Here is a 13,163-nt window from a genome sequence, read left to right as displayed (position 1 = left end):
TAATCATATTTTGGTGTGTGTTACTGATAATTTATTTGAGTTTTATTCTAAATTGGGTCAGAGGTGGGCCCCAAACATTTTTTGGCAATTTTGAGTGGGCCCCAAGTTGAAAAAGGTTGGGAACCCCTGGTCTACACATTAAAGCCATCAAATATTACAGATACTACTGTCCATGGTCCTGCTGATTTAATCTTCTACACTCATTACCTTGTTCTTAGCATGCTGGTTTAGGCTCGCACCGCCATTACTGTGAGGTTGGGTTGCAAATGTAAAAGGAGACAAACTTTGCCAGTAATTGTCATGATTTTTCTGTCCAGTTTCAGAACACTACTAAGATGGCCTCTGCAGAAGTCAACTCTCCACTCCAGCTGATGAGGAGCATCAAAGAAGAGACGGAGGAGTTCAGATTAGCTGATTCTCCTGAACAACTGAACATAAAAGAAGAGAGAGAAGAGTTCCCTGGTTCTTCAGAACAGCTGAACATAGAAGGAGAAGAGACAGAGCAGTTCCCCGGTTCTCCACTTCAGCTGAGGAGCGTAAAAGAGGACAACGAGGAGACCCTGCGTTCTCTGTACAGTCTGAGGAGCGTATCTGTAGTGCTGGTGGACTGCTGTAGACCACAAGGACGGCAGGAGAACAATGAGGAGAATCACAGAGATGCCGAGCCAAGGAAGAGATCTGGTAAGACATAAATCCAAATAAACTCCAAATTACACATTTAATGTGAAATTCAGAGGAAATGTTGTCGGTAGTTAATAGAGTGAAACAGCAATGTTCATTTTACTCAAACACGTGTATAAGTATCATTTTGAACTAGTATGTGGTCACCACAGTTCACAGCTGTATCGGAAGATCCGAGATCCGAACTGGTTACATAAAATATGTTATAGTCCGGCGGATTAGACACACAAAAGGGCCTAATCGTGCACTTTTGAGTAAAAGCATGAAAATTGGTACACATATCCTTCTCCATATGCTGATTAATATTAGCGTTGGAGGCGTCGCGAAAAATGAAGAATTTTCAAGATGGCCGCCAAATCCAATATGGCCAACCCAAATTAATGAAACTACCTGACACGTTGTTGTAAAAGCATGAAAATTGGTACACATGTCCTTCTTAATATGCTGATCAATGTTATCGTTGGAGGCGCAGTGAAAAATGCCATATTTTCAAGATGGCCGCCACATCCAATATGGCCAACCCGTATTAATGAAGCTACCTGATACTTTGTTGTAAAAACATGAAAATGGGTGCCCAGTTACTTCTTTATATTCTGATTAATAAAAGAAATGGAGGCATTACAAGAAAGTTTAATTTTAAAAATGGCCGCCAAATCAAATCTGGCCAACCCATATTAATGAAACCATTGATGAATTTAACATCCACTTTGTAGTAAAAGCATGAAAAATTGTACACATTTACCTCTTGATATGCTGATTAATATTTGAAATGGAGGCATAGCAAATAAAACCAGAATTTTCAAGATGGCCGCCAAATCAAATATAGCCAACCCATGTTAATTAATCCTCCAGGCACATTGTGGGATATACAGTACCTCTAGACGTTAGTGACAACTGCATAGGCCTTGTGTTTAATATTCCTCTCATGACTACAAATTCAAAAGAGTCAAGATTTCACGGTTGCTAGGAAGTTCAGTTCGTTTAAGACATGGTTAAAAACAGAAAACAATAATTAATTACTACTTCTAGCTGTACTTCAAGGTTTTCAAACGAACTGCAATCCTGTCCCATGCATTTTGTTTGGGTATGTCTTAACACTAGTTGATCTCACAAGTGAGATACTATTAAGGTTACATATGCAATTTCTCATAGGAAAGGTGTGGTTTAAAATTGCCCATGGCCGTTAATTGGGTGTTACGAATGTTTCATTTGGCATATGCATAGCCCAAAGCCAATCGTGTCAGTTGTATCTTTTCAAACAAACTGCAGTCGCCGCCTTTCCACCCTTCCCTGCTCTCTGAATGGAGACCTAGATCTAGAACTTTGCTGAGGGATGTAATCCATGCTGTCTTTCAGATCAGAACGATTGTGCAAAGCAGCATGGGATTCCCCAGGTTGTGGTATATCCTATGGCCAAAATCAATCAAACTGCCAACAATGCCAAATTTTAAGATACACATACACTTTGAATAAATGGTGAATGGCACAGTTGGTGCAAGGTCAACTCAGGGTATGTAAATTTGAGTAACCTTGAGTAAAATTTTACTTGGACAATATTGGGATTCATTTTTTGACTATAATAATGGTGTGCAAGATTTGGCTTATGGTGAACCCCCATTTCTGTATTTGTAGTTCAAGGTATGCAAACTATGCATCATATGCAAGGTGAAGTTGATAAGATTTGATTTAACCCCCTTGTTGAGGGGGGACAATATTTTGCTTTGTTACCTACAGTACTTGAGTGAAGGTTGTGCACATTTATTTCAATGATAAATGCCTCAAATCCTTTGAAAATGTGACTAAAATATTTATGGACTCATCAAAGACTACAAATATGTTTCTACTACAAGTATATATATATAACATTAGTAGGCTAAGGTTTGATGTGTCGAAATTAGGCTGTATTAGGATCACTTCCAGAGTCATCTTTTTTAGGACTATTACTTGTGTGTGTGTGTGTCTGTGTGCGTGCACGCACTTCTCACGTGAACCCTTCTACATTATTATACATATCAATAAGTATATGTGTGCTGATTGCATGCTCCTGCCACAAAGTGCATGGTGGTTACACTAATATGGGTCAAACATGTTTGATTTGTCATGAAAATTCTGATATTTTTTTCATACCTCTATTCCTAATATTAATCTGCACATAAAGATGAAAGATGTAACTGTGTAGGCTACCAATTATCATGCTTTTACCACAAAGTGCCCGGTAGTTAATGTGTGTTGGCCATTTTGAAAATTCTGTGTTTTACACATCTAATATTAATCAGCTGAAAAAGAAGGAAATGTGTAACCATTTTCATGCTTTTACTACGTGCATATGTAACGGAGGCTAACTAGCACAGAGTTGACGTGGAACGTTGGTAAACCTCCCTCCGATAGCCTCATACAGTCTCGTGCCGTTGGGCTGAGAGACTAGTCTCTTGGCCCAGCGGTATCGTACTGTGTCTCCCATTGCCGAACCGTTGTAGTTGACGAGGTCGCACGTTCGATCCCCGAGGGGGGTGAACAGGTGCAAGATGACCTCCGTCACACATAATGCATTCACTCATCTGCTATACAATTCATGTTATATGGGCCGGCCATATTTCATTTGGTGGCCATTTTGAACATTTCAAATTTGGTTTTACGCAACAATTCCATTTCTAACATTAATAGGTACATCATAGAGTATGTATTTAACAAATTTCAGGCATTTATGACGCAGTGCATGATGGTTTCTCACTAATATGGGTTGGCCATATTGGATTTGGCGGCCATCTTGAAAATACAGCATTTTTCGCGACGCCTCCAATTACAACATTGATCAGCATTTTAAGAAGGACATGTGTACCAATTTTCAGGCCTTTACTGAAAAGTATCAGGTAGTTTCGTTAATATGGGTTGGCCATATTGGATTTGGCGGCCATCTTGAAAATTCATAATTTTTCGCTACGCCTCCAATGCTAATATTAATCAGCATATCAAGAAGGATATATGTACCAATTTTCATGCTTTTACAACAACGTGTCAGGTAGTTTCATTAATTTGGGTTGGCCATATTGGATTTGGCGGCCATCTTGAAAATTCTTCATTTTTCGCGACGCCTCCAACGCTTATATTAATAAGCATAGGAAGAGGTATATGTGTACCAATTTTCATGCTTTTACTCAAAAGTGCATGATCAATTCACCAATCCGCTGGACTATTACCACTGCAAGTCAGAAAGCTTTGATACTTTTCTTTTTACATTTATTAAAAATTCAAATAGTAAGTTATAATAAGGGTCATTCCAGCTGGAATCAGCAAATGGTCCCCACTCGACCCCCTCGGATTTGCTTGAAAAAAATATATGTGATGGCTTCAACATCCAATAGAACATATCCACCATTGCAGATTTCAGATGTGCATACGTTTTCCACAAAAAATCTGTAAATAAGGACATCCCCTCCCCCTGATTTGGTGTCACTGCCTGAGTGACCATATTCAGACTTAATTATCTCCAAAACTATTTGTGGTAGGTCCATTATTTTTTCAGGGCTAAGAGTCATAGACCTGATGAGCATACATTACAATTTGCAGCACTGTATGTCAAATTACACCTTGATACTGGCCCTCTACTTTTCTTTGAAATTAAAATTGCAAGGGTTTTCAGATGTCCGTAAAAACCTCAAATTTCAACATTCAAGGTTCATCCTTGGTACATGGTCAGATATGTGCCATGACTTTCACATCACATCATATTTGATATAAGGGTCCAATGGTTGTTGAGATGCAGAGGTCAAAAAATGGGCAAAAACTAATTTATACCATTATTTGGAGCAATATTCCCAATCTATGACACCAGTTGTGAACTTGCTGTTTGGTGTCTCTGAAAGATAATATTATTATTCACAACATATCTAAAATTTGGGATGGTGTTTTGCCCCATTATTTTTATAATGAATTTTAAAAACTCATTCCTGTGTGACATGCAGGTGTACCTTAGAAGCCCTGTTACCTTAGAAAAAATTTGGGTTTACTACACCTAAAATGAATAGCCAAGTCAGTGTACACTAAAACCTAAAATCTCTGATACCAAATAGGTGATTTTATACTTGTTCAGCTCAGTATTTCAGTATATCTGACTTAACCCTCAATTCCATCCTAAGAAGGTGGCCAATCCCCTTGATTTTTGTGTTCCATTTTCACACAAAGATGGCGGCTCATGGAGCCAATGGCATAGTTCCAGGAAGTCGGCATCAAGGGAAGGAAACAATACACCATTGTTTGGAGCAATATTTCCAATATATGACAGCGGTTGTGAACTTGCTGTTTGCTGTTTCTCGAAGAGGATATTCTTATTAACAACATATCTAAAAATTGGGATGGTGTTTTGCCCCTTTATTTGTATAATGCCTTTTCAAATCTCAATGCAGTGTGGCATGCATCCCTCAAATCCATCCAAAGTGGCGTCATGAAAAAAAAACCCACCATTTTTTAGAGCAATACCTCCAAAGTATGACACCAGCTGTGAACTTGTTTTTTGTTGTGTCTGTAAGAGGATATTTTTATTAACAACATAGCAAAAAATAGAATGGTGTTTTGCCTCATTCCTTTTAATGATCGTAAAGCGCATTGCGGTGTGACATAAGCCTGTGATCAAATAGTGCAGAGGGAAGCGGAAGTGGTGAATTGTTCTGGGCCAAGGACATGGGGGAATCAAGATTGGGTACTCATTACATTGCATGTATTGGCTTGGGTCTCTTCAGACGACTTTATCCCGGGCCCAGGCAAAGCTGTTTGTCCAGCTCAGTATTTCTGATTTTGTTTCTGGGATTCTGGCCTTATCTTTTTAAGTGTACTATCGGCCAGATGATCAAGTGACTACGCAACATGTTCTCACTGGCGCTACGTTAGCAATAAATTCAAGATGGTTGAGAGAAGTACCATAAAGTCATTAAAAAAACAACCTCTGGAAATAAAACAAGGTGTTGATATGATTTCCTTGATGCAACCTTGACTTCCTTGATGGTGATTTAATATTTGAAAAAAAAATGAAATGTATTAAACAAGTCAGGGACTTTCAATGCTCTGGACTGTGACAAATTATTTTATACACACTTAACTTTCAATCACTAGCTGCATCTTATGAGTTGACTTTATAAGGTAGCTTGCCATTGTCATTGATGGTGCATTAGGTATCTGCATTCATATTGTTGTAGGCAACCATCCGTCAATGGCAATTCAATGAGGAACGCCTCAATGAAACTTTGAATGAAACTTTATTGTCATTGTACAGGTACAACGAAATTGGTACCTTGAAGGACAATGACATCATAGGTATTGATTACAGTAAGGATACCACCACCATGCTCAGGGCACTTCAGTCAGGGAAGGATGATGGGGGGGCGGGAAGTTCTACAATCAGGATACCTCTTTACAAACTGTCTCCTCCTATGTGTCATCTCTAATCAACTTTTACTTTCCTATGCGACCATAAAACAGTCCCACCCCCGCCAACAGTCACCACGACAGAGGTACCCTGACTGTAGAACTGTGCCCCGCCCCCAATCCACCACCATATCTGAACGCTTTTGCATGCTGCAAAGCTTCCTTTCGGCTTCCATCATCTCACCTGGATCAATGTGATGATGAACTTTACAAGTAATGAACATTGTCTACAAGTATCCAAACCATGATTGTTGTAATCACTGCTGCTAACCTGCAATCCACTTGTCAGCATTGCAGTGGTATAATATTATAATGACGCAAGCAGCTGAATTAGATCGCAACAATGTGACAAGAACCACATGGTTGTCTGGTGCCAATATGAACTTCTGTGCCTTCAATATTCACCTGATATTGAATACTCTTCTAACTAAAACTCCAGGACCATGCTGTCAAAATAGTCTGAGGGAATCTCTAGCCAGTATGAATTAAGTTATTTTGCAATACAGCTGATAACTTAACGAGTAAGACACAAGCTTCATAGCAAATATAAAGTTACAGGTGCTGATTGAAAGACTAGTTAGGATGGGAGTCCTTGTTGCAAACAAGAGTGCTACAATTCTTTAATCCTCTCCTATTTCATCACTTTATTCCAAGACTACTACTACCGCTACCACTACCACTACTAAATGATGATGATGATGATTATTATGATTTTACAATTAAAATAATTAATGTCTATCAAAGCCATGTGCAATGTGCTATTCTTGCTGTGTGGCATCAATCAATTCATTTACAAGTGTTATGGTTTCCCTAGAATTTGCTTTGTCATTCACAGGGTAGCCATCTTGTTTTCACTATTAAGGTGACATCAGAGCCATGGATTTGAGAGTTGTGACAAGTCGGTTGGTGACATGGTCCTCATAGCTTCAAGTAATTGTAGCCAATTGAGATTTTGAAGTCCGTTATAAAAAGAATGAGGCAAAACACCATCCCAATTTTTGTATATGAAAAAAACATCCTCTTTCAGAAACACCAAACAGAAAGTTCCTAACTAGTGTCATAGATTGGAAATATTGCTCCAAACATTGGTGCAAATTATTTTTTCCCCATCTTTGGACCTCTGTATCTCAACAACCATTGGAGCCTTTTGTTAGATATACTATGATGTGAAAGTCATGGTACATATCAGACCATTTACCAAGGATGAACCTTACATGTAGAACTTTGAGGTTTTGACAGACATTTGGAAACCCTAGAACATATGATATCTACAAAAAGTAGAGGCACATTATTACGGTGTGATTTGACTTACAGTGCTGCAAATTGTAATATATGATATTCAGGTCTGGGACTCTTAGCCCTGAAAATATAATGAATCTGACACAAATAGTTCTGGAGATAATTGAGTCTGAACATGGTCACTCATGCAATGTCGCTAAAACAAGGGTAGGGGGTGTCCTTATTTACAGATTTGTTGTGCCAAAAGTATCCAGAGCTGAGTTCTGATATTGTGGATATGATCTATTGGATGATTAAGCCATCAGATAATTTTTTTTTCAGGCAAATCCGAGGGGGTCGAGTGGGAGATTTTTCAGAAATTTGCTGATTCCAGCTGGAATGACCCATAAGTTATTTAATAATGCATACTGAACTGCAGAACATGCAAAAATGCATGTGTATGTCTAAGAGTGATTCTACGACTCGCCTGCGCTTTTGGCAAAAGCAAAATGTCAATTATCAGTATTTTTTTCAACTAAATGACCTAGATGTTTACATAGTGTATATATTTAAGTTTCCAAACAAACAAATTGCCAAGCTTAATCTTAAATCATTTGATAAATACTCTAATGAAAGCGAACATTTGCTTGATTATTTTGTCAACAGTGTTATGGACAAATACTATGTCATTTCAAACATATATAAAACTACTACAGAGTTGAAACAACATACGTTTGAAAGTGCTTATCTCCCTTAGCAATAATGTTGTCATTAATCTGTACAACTGATATAGAAAATGTGATTGTTGAGCTTCATAAGTAGGATTTTATGATTCACTGTGATACAGACTGACACATTTTTCATTATACTGTAAATCCCTGTAACGTCTGATTTGAATTTAGTCACCCTCCTTACACAAGACTTCCTTCTCCAGAGATAATCCCTAGTGTCTGTTCATAGGATTTTTCCAACACATAAGGGATCAATAGCACAAAAACACTTTCAAAACAGTCAACCGTGTTACTCAATTGTGTTACGGTCAACAGTGCAGGGGAACAAGTCGGCACTTTTTTAAGAGAAAAAACAGAGCAGACAAACCCATCTCCCTAGAACACAAATTATTTAGTTTGTTTGTCTGTCAATATGGAGATAAATTGGCAAAAACATACTCCTCCTCAACTGTCATAGCTAATTGTAACACCATTGACGGTAACACTTTGAGATTCTTATGAATATGTTGATAACACATTTGACAGGCACTTTTCCCGCTATGAGAACATGAAAAAGAATGGATTAAATTATGGGAGGATGGATCTGAAATTTTTCCAAAAAGTCTTCCCATATCCTGCCAAAGGGGTTATGACATCACATGATGTTATTCGTATGGCCTAAGACCAAACCATTACTGATATATGGAGGGGGTTTCAGGCCGTGACATGGTTAACACCGTTTTCGTGGACACACACAATATGGCAAATTTCATGTATAATGGAAAGGACAGTGGTCTTTCTGACAGTTTTGTCATATTGTGATGATTACTGTGAATCAACATTTGCAATTGTCTTGGGCAAAACAAGTTTCTTTACATGCTAATATGAAGACTGCATCTGACATTTGAAAAAAAAAAGTTTTTCTAATTCCTGAAAAAAATTATGGATAAAAATTGAGAAAGAATTGAAAAAAATAAAGCACTTAGTGGTCTGTGGAATTTCACCTTTTTTTTGCCATTTTTGGAGAAATGTGTCTTGCATCAACACATTGCATAGGCATGTCACACCGCAGGAAAATGGAGTCACACCACAGGGAATTCACTGCATTAATGCCATTTTAATCATTTTGTATACATGACTGACATTTGAGCTCATGCTAACTTGATAATGATGTTGTGTTTAATCTTAATATGTGTTTTCATTTATAAAACTTTTTTCCTCCTATAAGAGCAGTCACACCACAGGACACCATAAAATGAACCTAAGCATTGCGTGACAGAAACATTGCAATATGAAGACATATTAAGAGGTTAAGAGTCACCTTAAACTTCCACAGCACTCTCCAATAACTGAGGTATTGACTGGTTAGGAGCCAGTCTTGAAGACCCTTGTAGTTGGCCTTGCAGCTGCCCATTCACAAACATTGCCATACATGTCACCCCACAGGACGCAATTTGTGTTACGAAATTGAACTTGTAGTTAATATTACTGTCTTGAGTTTTTTCCACATTGCATGAATCTTAACTTTAGATTAAGATATGTGAATCATGCCAAATGCTTCATACATTATTCAAAATGTTGTTGGTTAATTTATATATATATTATATTCCAGGTTTCATTAATGTTACAGTCACACCGCAGGATATTTGACATATAAACCTTTACATAAATCTTAACAAAAATGTTTCTTCTCATCTAAGACTAATATGAAACATAATGTACCACATCTTCTTTCATTGACATATGTTTTTTTTTAAGGAAAAATAACAGTTTTGTAGCTTCTTAACGAATGTGACGAAAAAACAAGGTGTCACGTCTCCCACCCTTTTGGAAAACAGGACGGCATGAAAACGCCCAAAACCAGTATTAAATATTCATTCTTGCTGAGGGAAATAATGCCATGTCTACCAGTGTTAATTTCGTCAACTATGACTATGACTAAAATATTTCGTCAAAGCCCTTTTTTGATTTTCGTCATTTAGACTAAGACTAAGACTAAATTGGGAAGGCAGTGACTAAAATATGACTAAGACTAAAATTGATTTTCGTCATTGTGACTAAGACTAAGACTAAATTTTAAAAAGCTGACTAAATTAACACTGGTTCTCTTTTTCTCTATTTTATTTAACACCAGTGTGTGAAGAAGTTTCATTCTGCACAGTGTGATATATGTTAAAGAGAAGCAGTGTATGGAGAAGGTTTATTCTGTACAGTCAATGATATACGTATGTTAAAAAGAGAAGCAGTGTGTGGAGAAGTTCTATTATGTACAGTGTTGACTAAAATGACTAAAAATTGACTAAGACTAAAATTGATTTTCGTCATTTAGACAAAGACTAAGACTAAATTGGGAAGGCAATGACTAAAATATGACTAAGACTAAAATTGATTTTCGTCATTGTGACTAAGACTACGACTAAATCAAAAAAAGCTGACAAAATTAACACTGATCTACACTTTCTGTATTATATGAAAGATAAATGTGTGCTAATGTCCAAAACATCATTGGAAGCAGTTAATAGTTGAATAGTGGAATTGGCAAATAAAATCCATGGACTTAAAAGTGCAGTCGAATCGTAGAATCACTCCTAAATTAATTATTTGTGATGTGTGTTTGACCCAGAGTTGTTTAGATGAAATGGGTTAAAGACAGACAGTCCCTGTATAAAATGCTGGGTTGCCTCGGCCTACCTTCCTCTCGGGCCTGGATGGGGTGCATCTGCATTCTGAGAAATGTACACAATGTACATGAAATCTGTGGCAGTTTCAATGATTTTGCTGAAGTTCTGTGTTGTTGTGTTCTAAAGTGTTTTCCATGATGGAGTTATGGAAGTGTTTTTTTAATTGTTTCCAAATGAATATCTTCATATCTGCAGCAACACAAGTATTGAAGGAAAAGACATGTTTATTGTCTTCAGCCCTTTTCGGACAGGACTACCGCAGTTTAATTCGATTTTTCTCTCAGAACGCTGGTAATAGAAATGGCTGATGCGGACTGCATTAAATAATCTCTGCAAAGAACAGAAAGTGGCAGGGATAAATCTTCACACACCGTTGTGACTAATATTAATTTCCATTTAACTCTTCACAGGGCACCTGCTACTCTGCAGTTCCAGCGGAGCGGAGTTTAGTGGAAAAACACATTCTGCTGCCTTCACTACAGAGAGGCCGTACCCTTGCAGCCAGTGTGACAAGAGCTTTAGGACAAAACAAAATCTCCGAAACCACCACCGTGTTCACACAGGGGAGAAACCATTTTCATGCTTAGACTGTGGAAGGAGTTTTTCAACGGCTACTGCCCTCAAGATGCATCGCCGCATTCACACTGGAGAGAAGCCGTACACTTGCAGTCAGTGTGACAAGAGCTTTAAGAGAAAAGATGGACTCCAAATCCACCAGCGTGTTGTTCACACAGGGGAGAAACCATTTTCATGCAAAGACTGTGGAAAGAGTTTCTCACAGTCCTCTCGCCTCCACACACATCGTCGCATTCACACTGGAGAGAGACCGTACGCTTGCAGTCAGTGTGACAAGAGCTTTAAGTCAAAACAACAGCTCCAAATGCACCAGCGTGTTCACACAGGGGAGAAACCATTTTCATGCAAAGACTGTGGGAAGAGTTTCACACATTCCTCTACCCTCCACAGACATAATCGTATTCATACTGGAGAGAGGCCGCATTCTTGCAATCAGTGTGAAAAGAGCTTTAGGACAAAACAAAATCTCCGAAACCACCAGCGTGTTCACACGGGGGATAAAACATTTTCAAGCTTAGACTGTGGGAAGAGTTTCTCAACGGCTACTACCCTCCGGCTGCATCGTCGCATTCACACTGGAGAGAAGCCGTACGCTTGCAGTCAGTGTGACAAGAGCTTTAAGAGAAAAGGTGAGCTCCAAATCCATCAGCATGTTCACACAGGGGAGAAACCATTTTCATGCACTGACTGTGGAAAGAGTTTCTTGCAGTCTTTTCACCTCAACATACATCGCCTTATTCACACTGGAGAGAGGCCGTACCCTTGCAGTCAGTGTGACAAGAGCTTTAAGACAAAAGCAGAGCTCAACATCCACCTGCGTGTTCACACAGGGGAGAAACCATTTTCATGCACCGACTGTGGAAAGAGTTTCTCACAGTCTTCTCACCTCCACACACATCGTCGCATTCACACTGGAGAGAGGCCGTACACTTGCAGCCAGTGTGACAAGAGCTTTAAGTCAAAACAGGAGCTTCAAATCCACCAGCATGTTCACAAAGGGGAGAAACCATATTTGTGCATTGACTGTGGAAAGACTTTCTCACATTCTACTTCCCTCCGTATGCATCGCCGCACTCACACTGAAGAAAGGCCGTAGGCTTGCAGTCAGTGTGACAAGAGTTTCTCTCAGTCTGCTCACCTTAAGACACACTTGTTGTCACACTTGAGAGAGTAAATCAGTTGCTGTTGCACTTCAGAGAGGCCGTACGCTTGCAGCCAATGTGACAAGAGCTATAAGACAAAGAATCTCCTCATATTTCACCAACACGTTCACACAGTAGAGAAACCCTTCTCATGTGCGGACTGTGGAGGAAGCTTTAGGAGGAAAGCAGACCTTAATATCCACCAGAGGCTTCACACAGGAGACAAACACGTGTGGGGGGAGGGGTGGGGGGGGTGGGGGGTAAACATTAGTTGTGCTGTTTGGTATTGCACAATATCAACACATTTTTAGGATCTTTAGACCTTGAAAATAATGAATGAGTGTGTTCCATATGTCCTACTTTATGAATAATACGTATGGCTCTTTTTTGGAGTAACAGTGATTGTGTGTAATGAACATTTGTAATTATTGCCCCAGATTTCCACACAGTAAGTCAATAAGAAGTACTAAAGAAACATAACAAAATATAAAGTGACTCAAAATCTAAAGACATTTTTGCTCTGCTATTTATTACTGAAATACTCCTTGATATCTTATTTTGTATGTACTTGATGTGAGGTTTCCAGCTTATTTTATCATCAATTAATACCCCAAGAAATTTTATTTCAGAGACTTTCTCAATATTCACTCCTTCAATTGAAATACAAGCCCTGTGTCCCTTTTACATTTTTCCAAATAACTACATTTTGTCTTTGTTAAATTTAATAATAATTTATT

At 38.5% G+C, this 13,163-nt stretch overlaps 1 pseudogene; it reads left to right on the top strand.

Moving 5' to 3' along the window:
* The window catches only part of LOC134444065 (zinc finger protein 729-like), a 21,462-nt pseudogene extending 8,830 nt beyond the window's left edge, over nucleotides 1-12,632 (top strand).
* Nucleotides 12,633-13,163: the final 531 nt, after the last annotated feature.

The sequence above is a fragment of the Engraulis encrasicolus genome, unplaced genomic scaffold (assembly GCF_034702125.1).
Source record: "Engraulis encrasicolus isolate BLACKSEA-1 unplaced genomic scaffold, IST_EnEncr_1.0 scaffold_441_np1212, whole genome shotgun sequence".
NCBI lineage: Eukaryota > Metazoa > Chordata > Actinopteri > Clupeiformes > Engraulidae > Engraulis > Engraulis encrasicolus.
The sequence above is the reverse complement of the archived record's forward strand: the minus strand, read 5'-3'. Positions and strand labels throughout refer to the sequence as shown.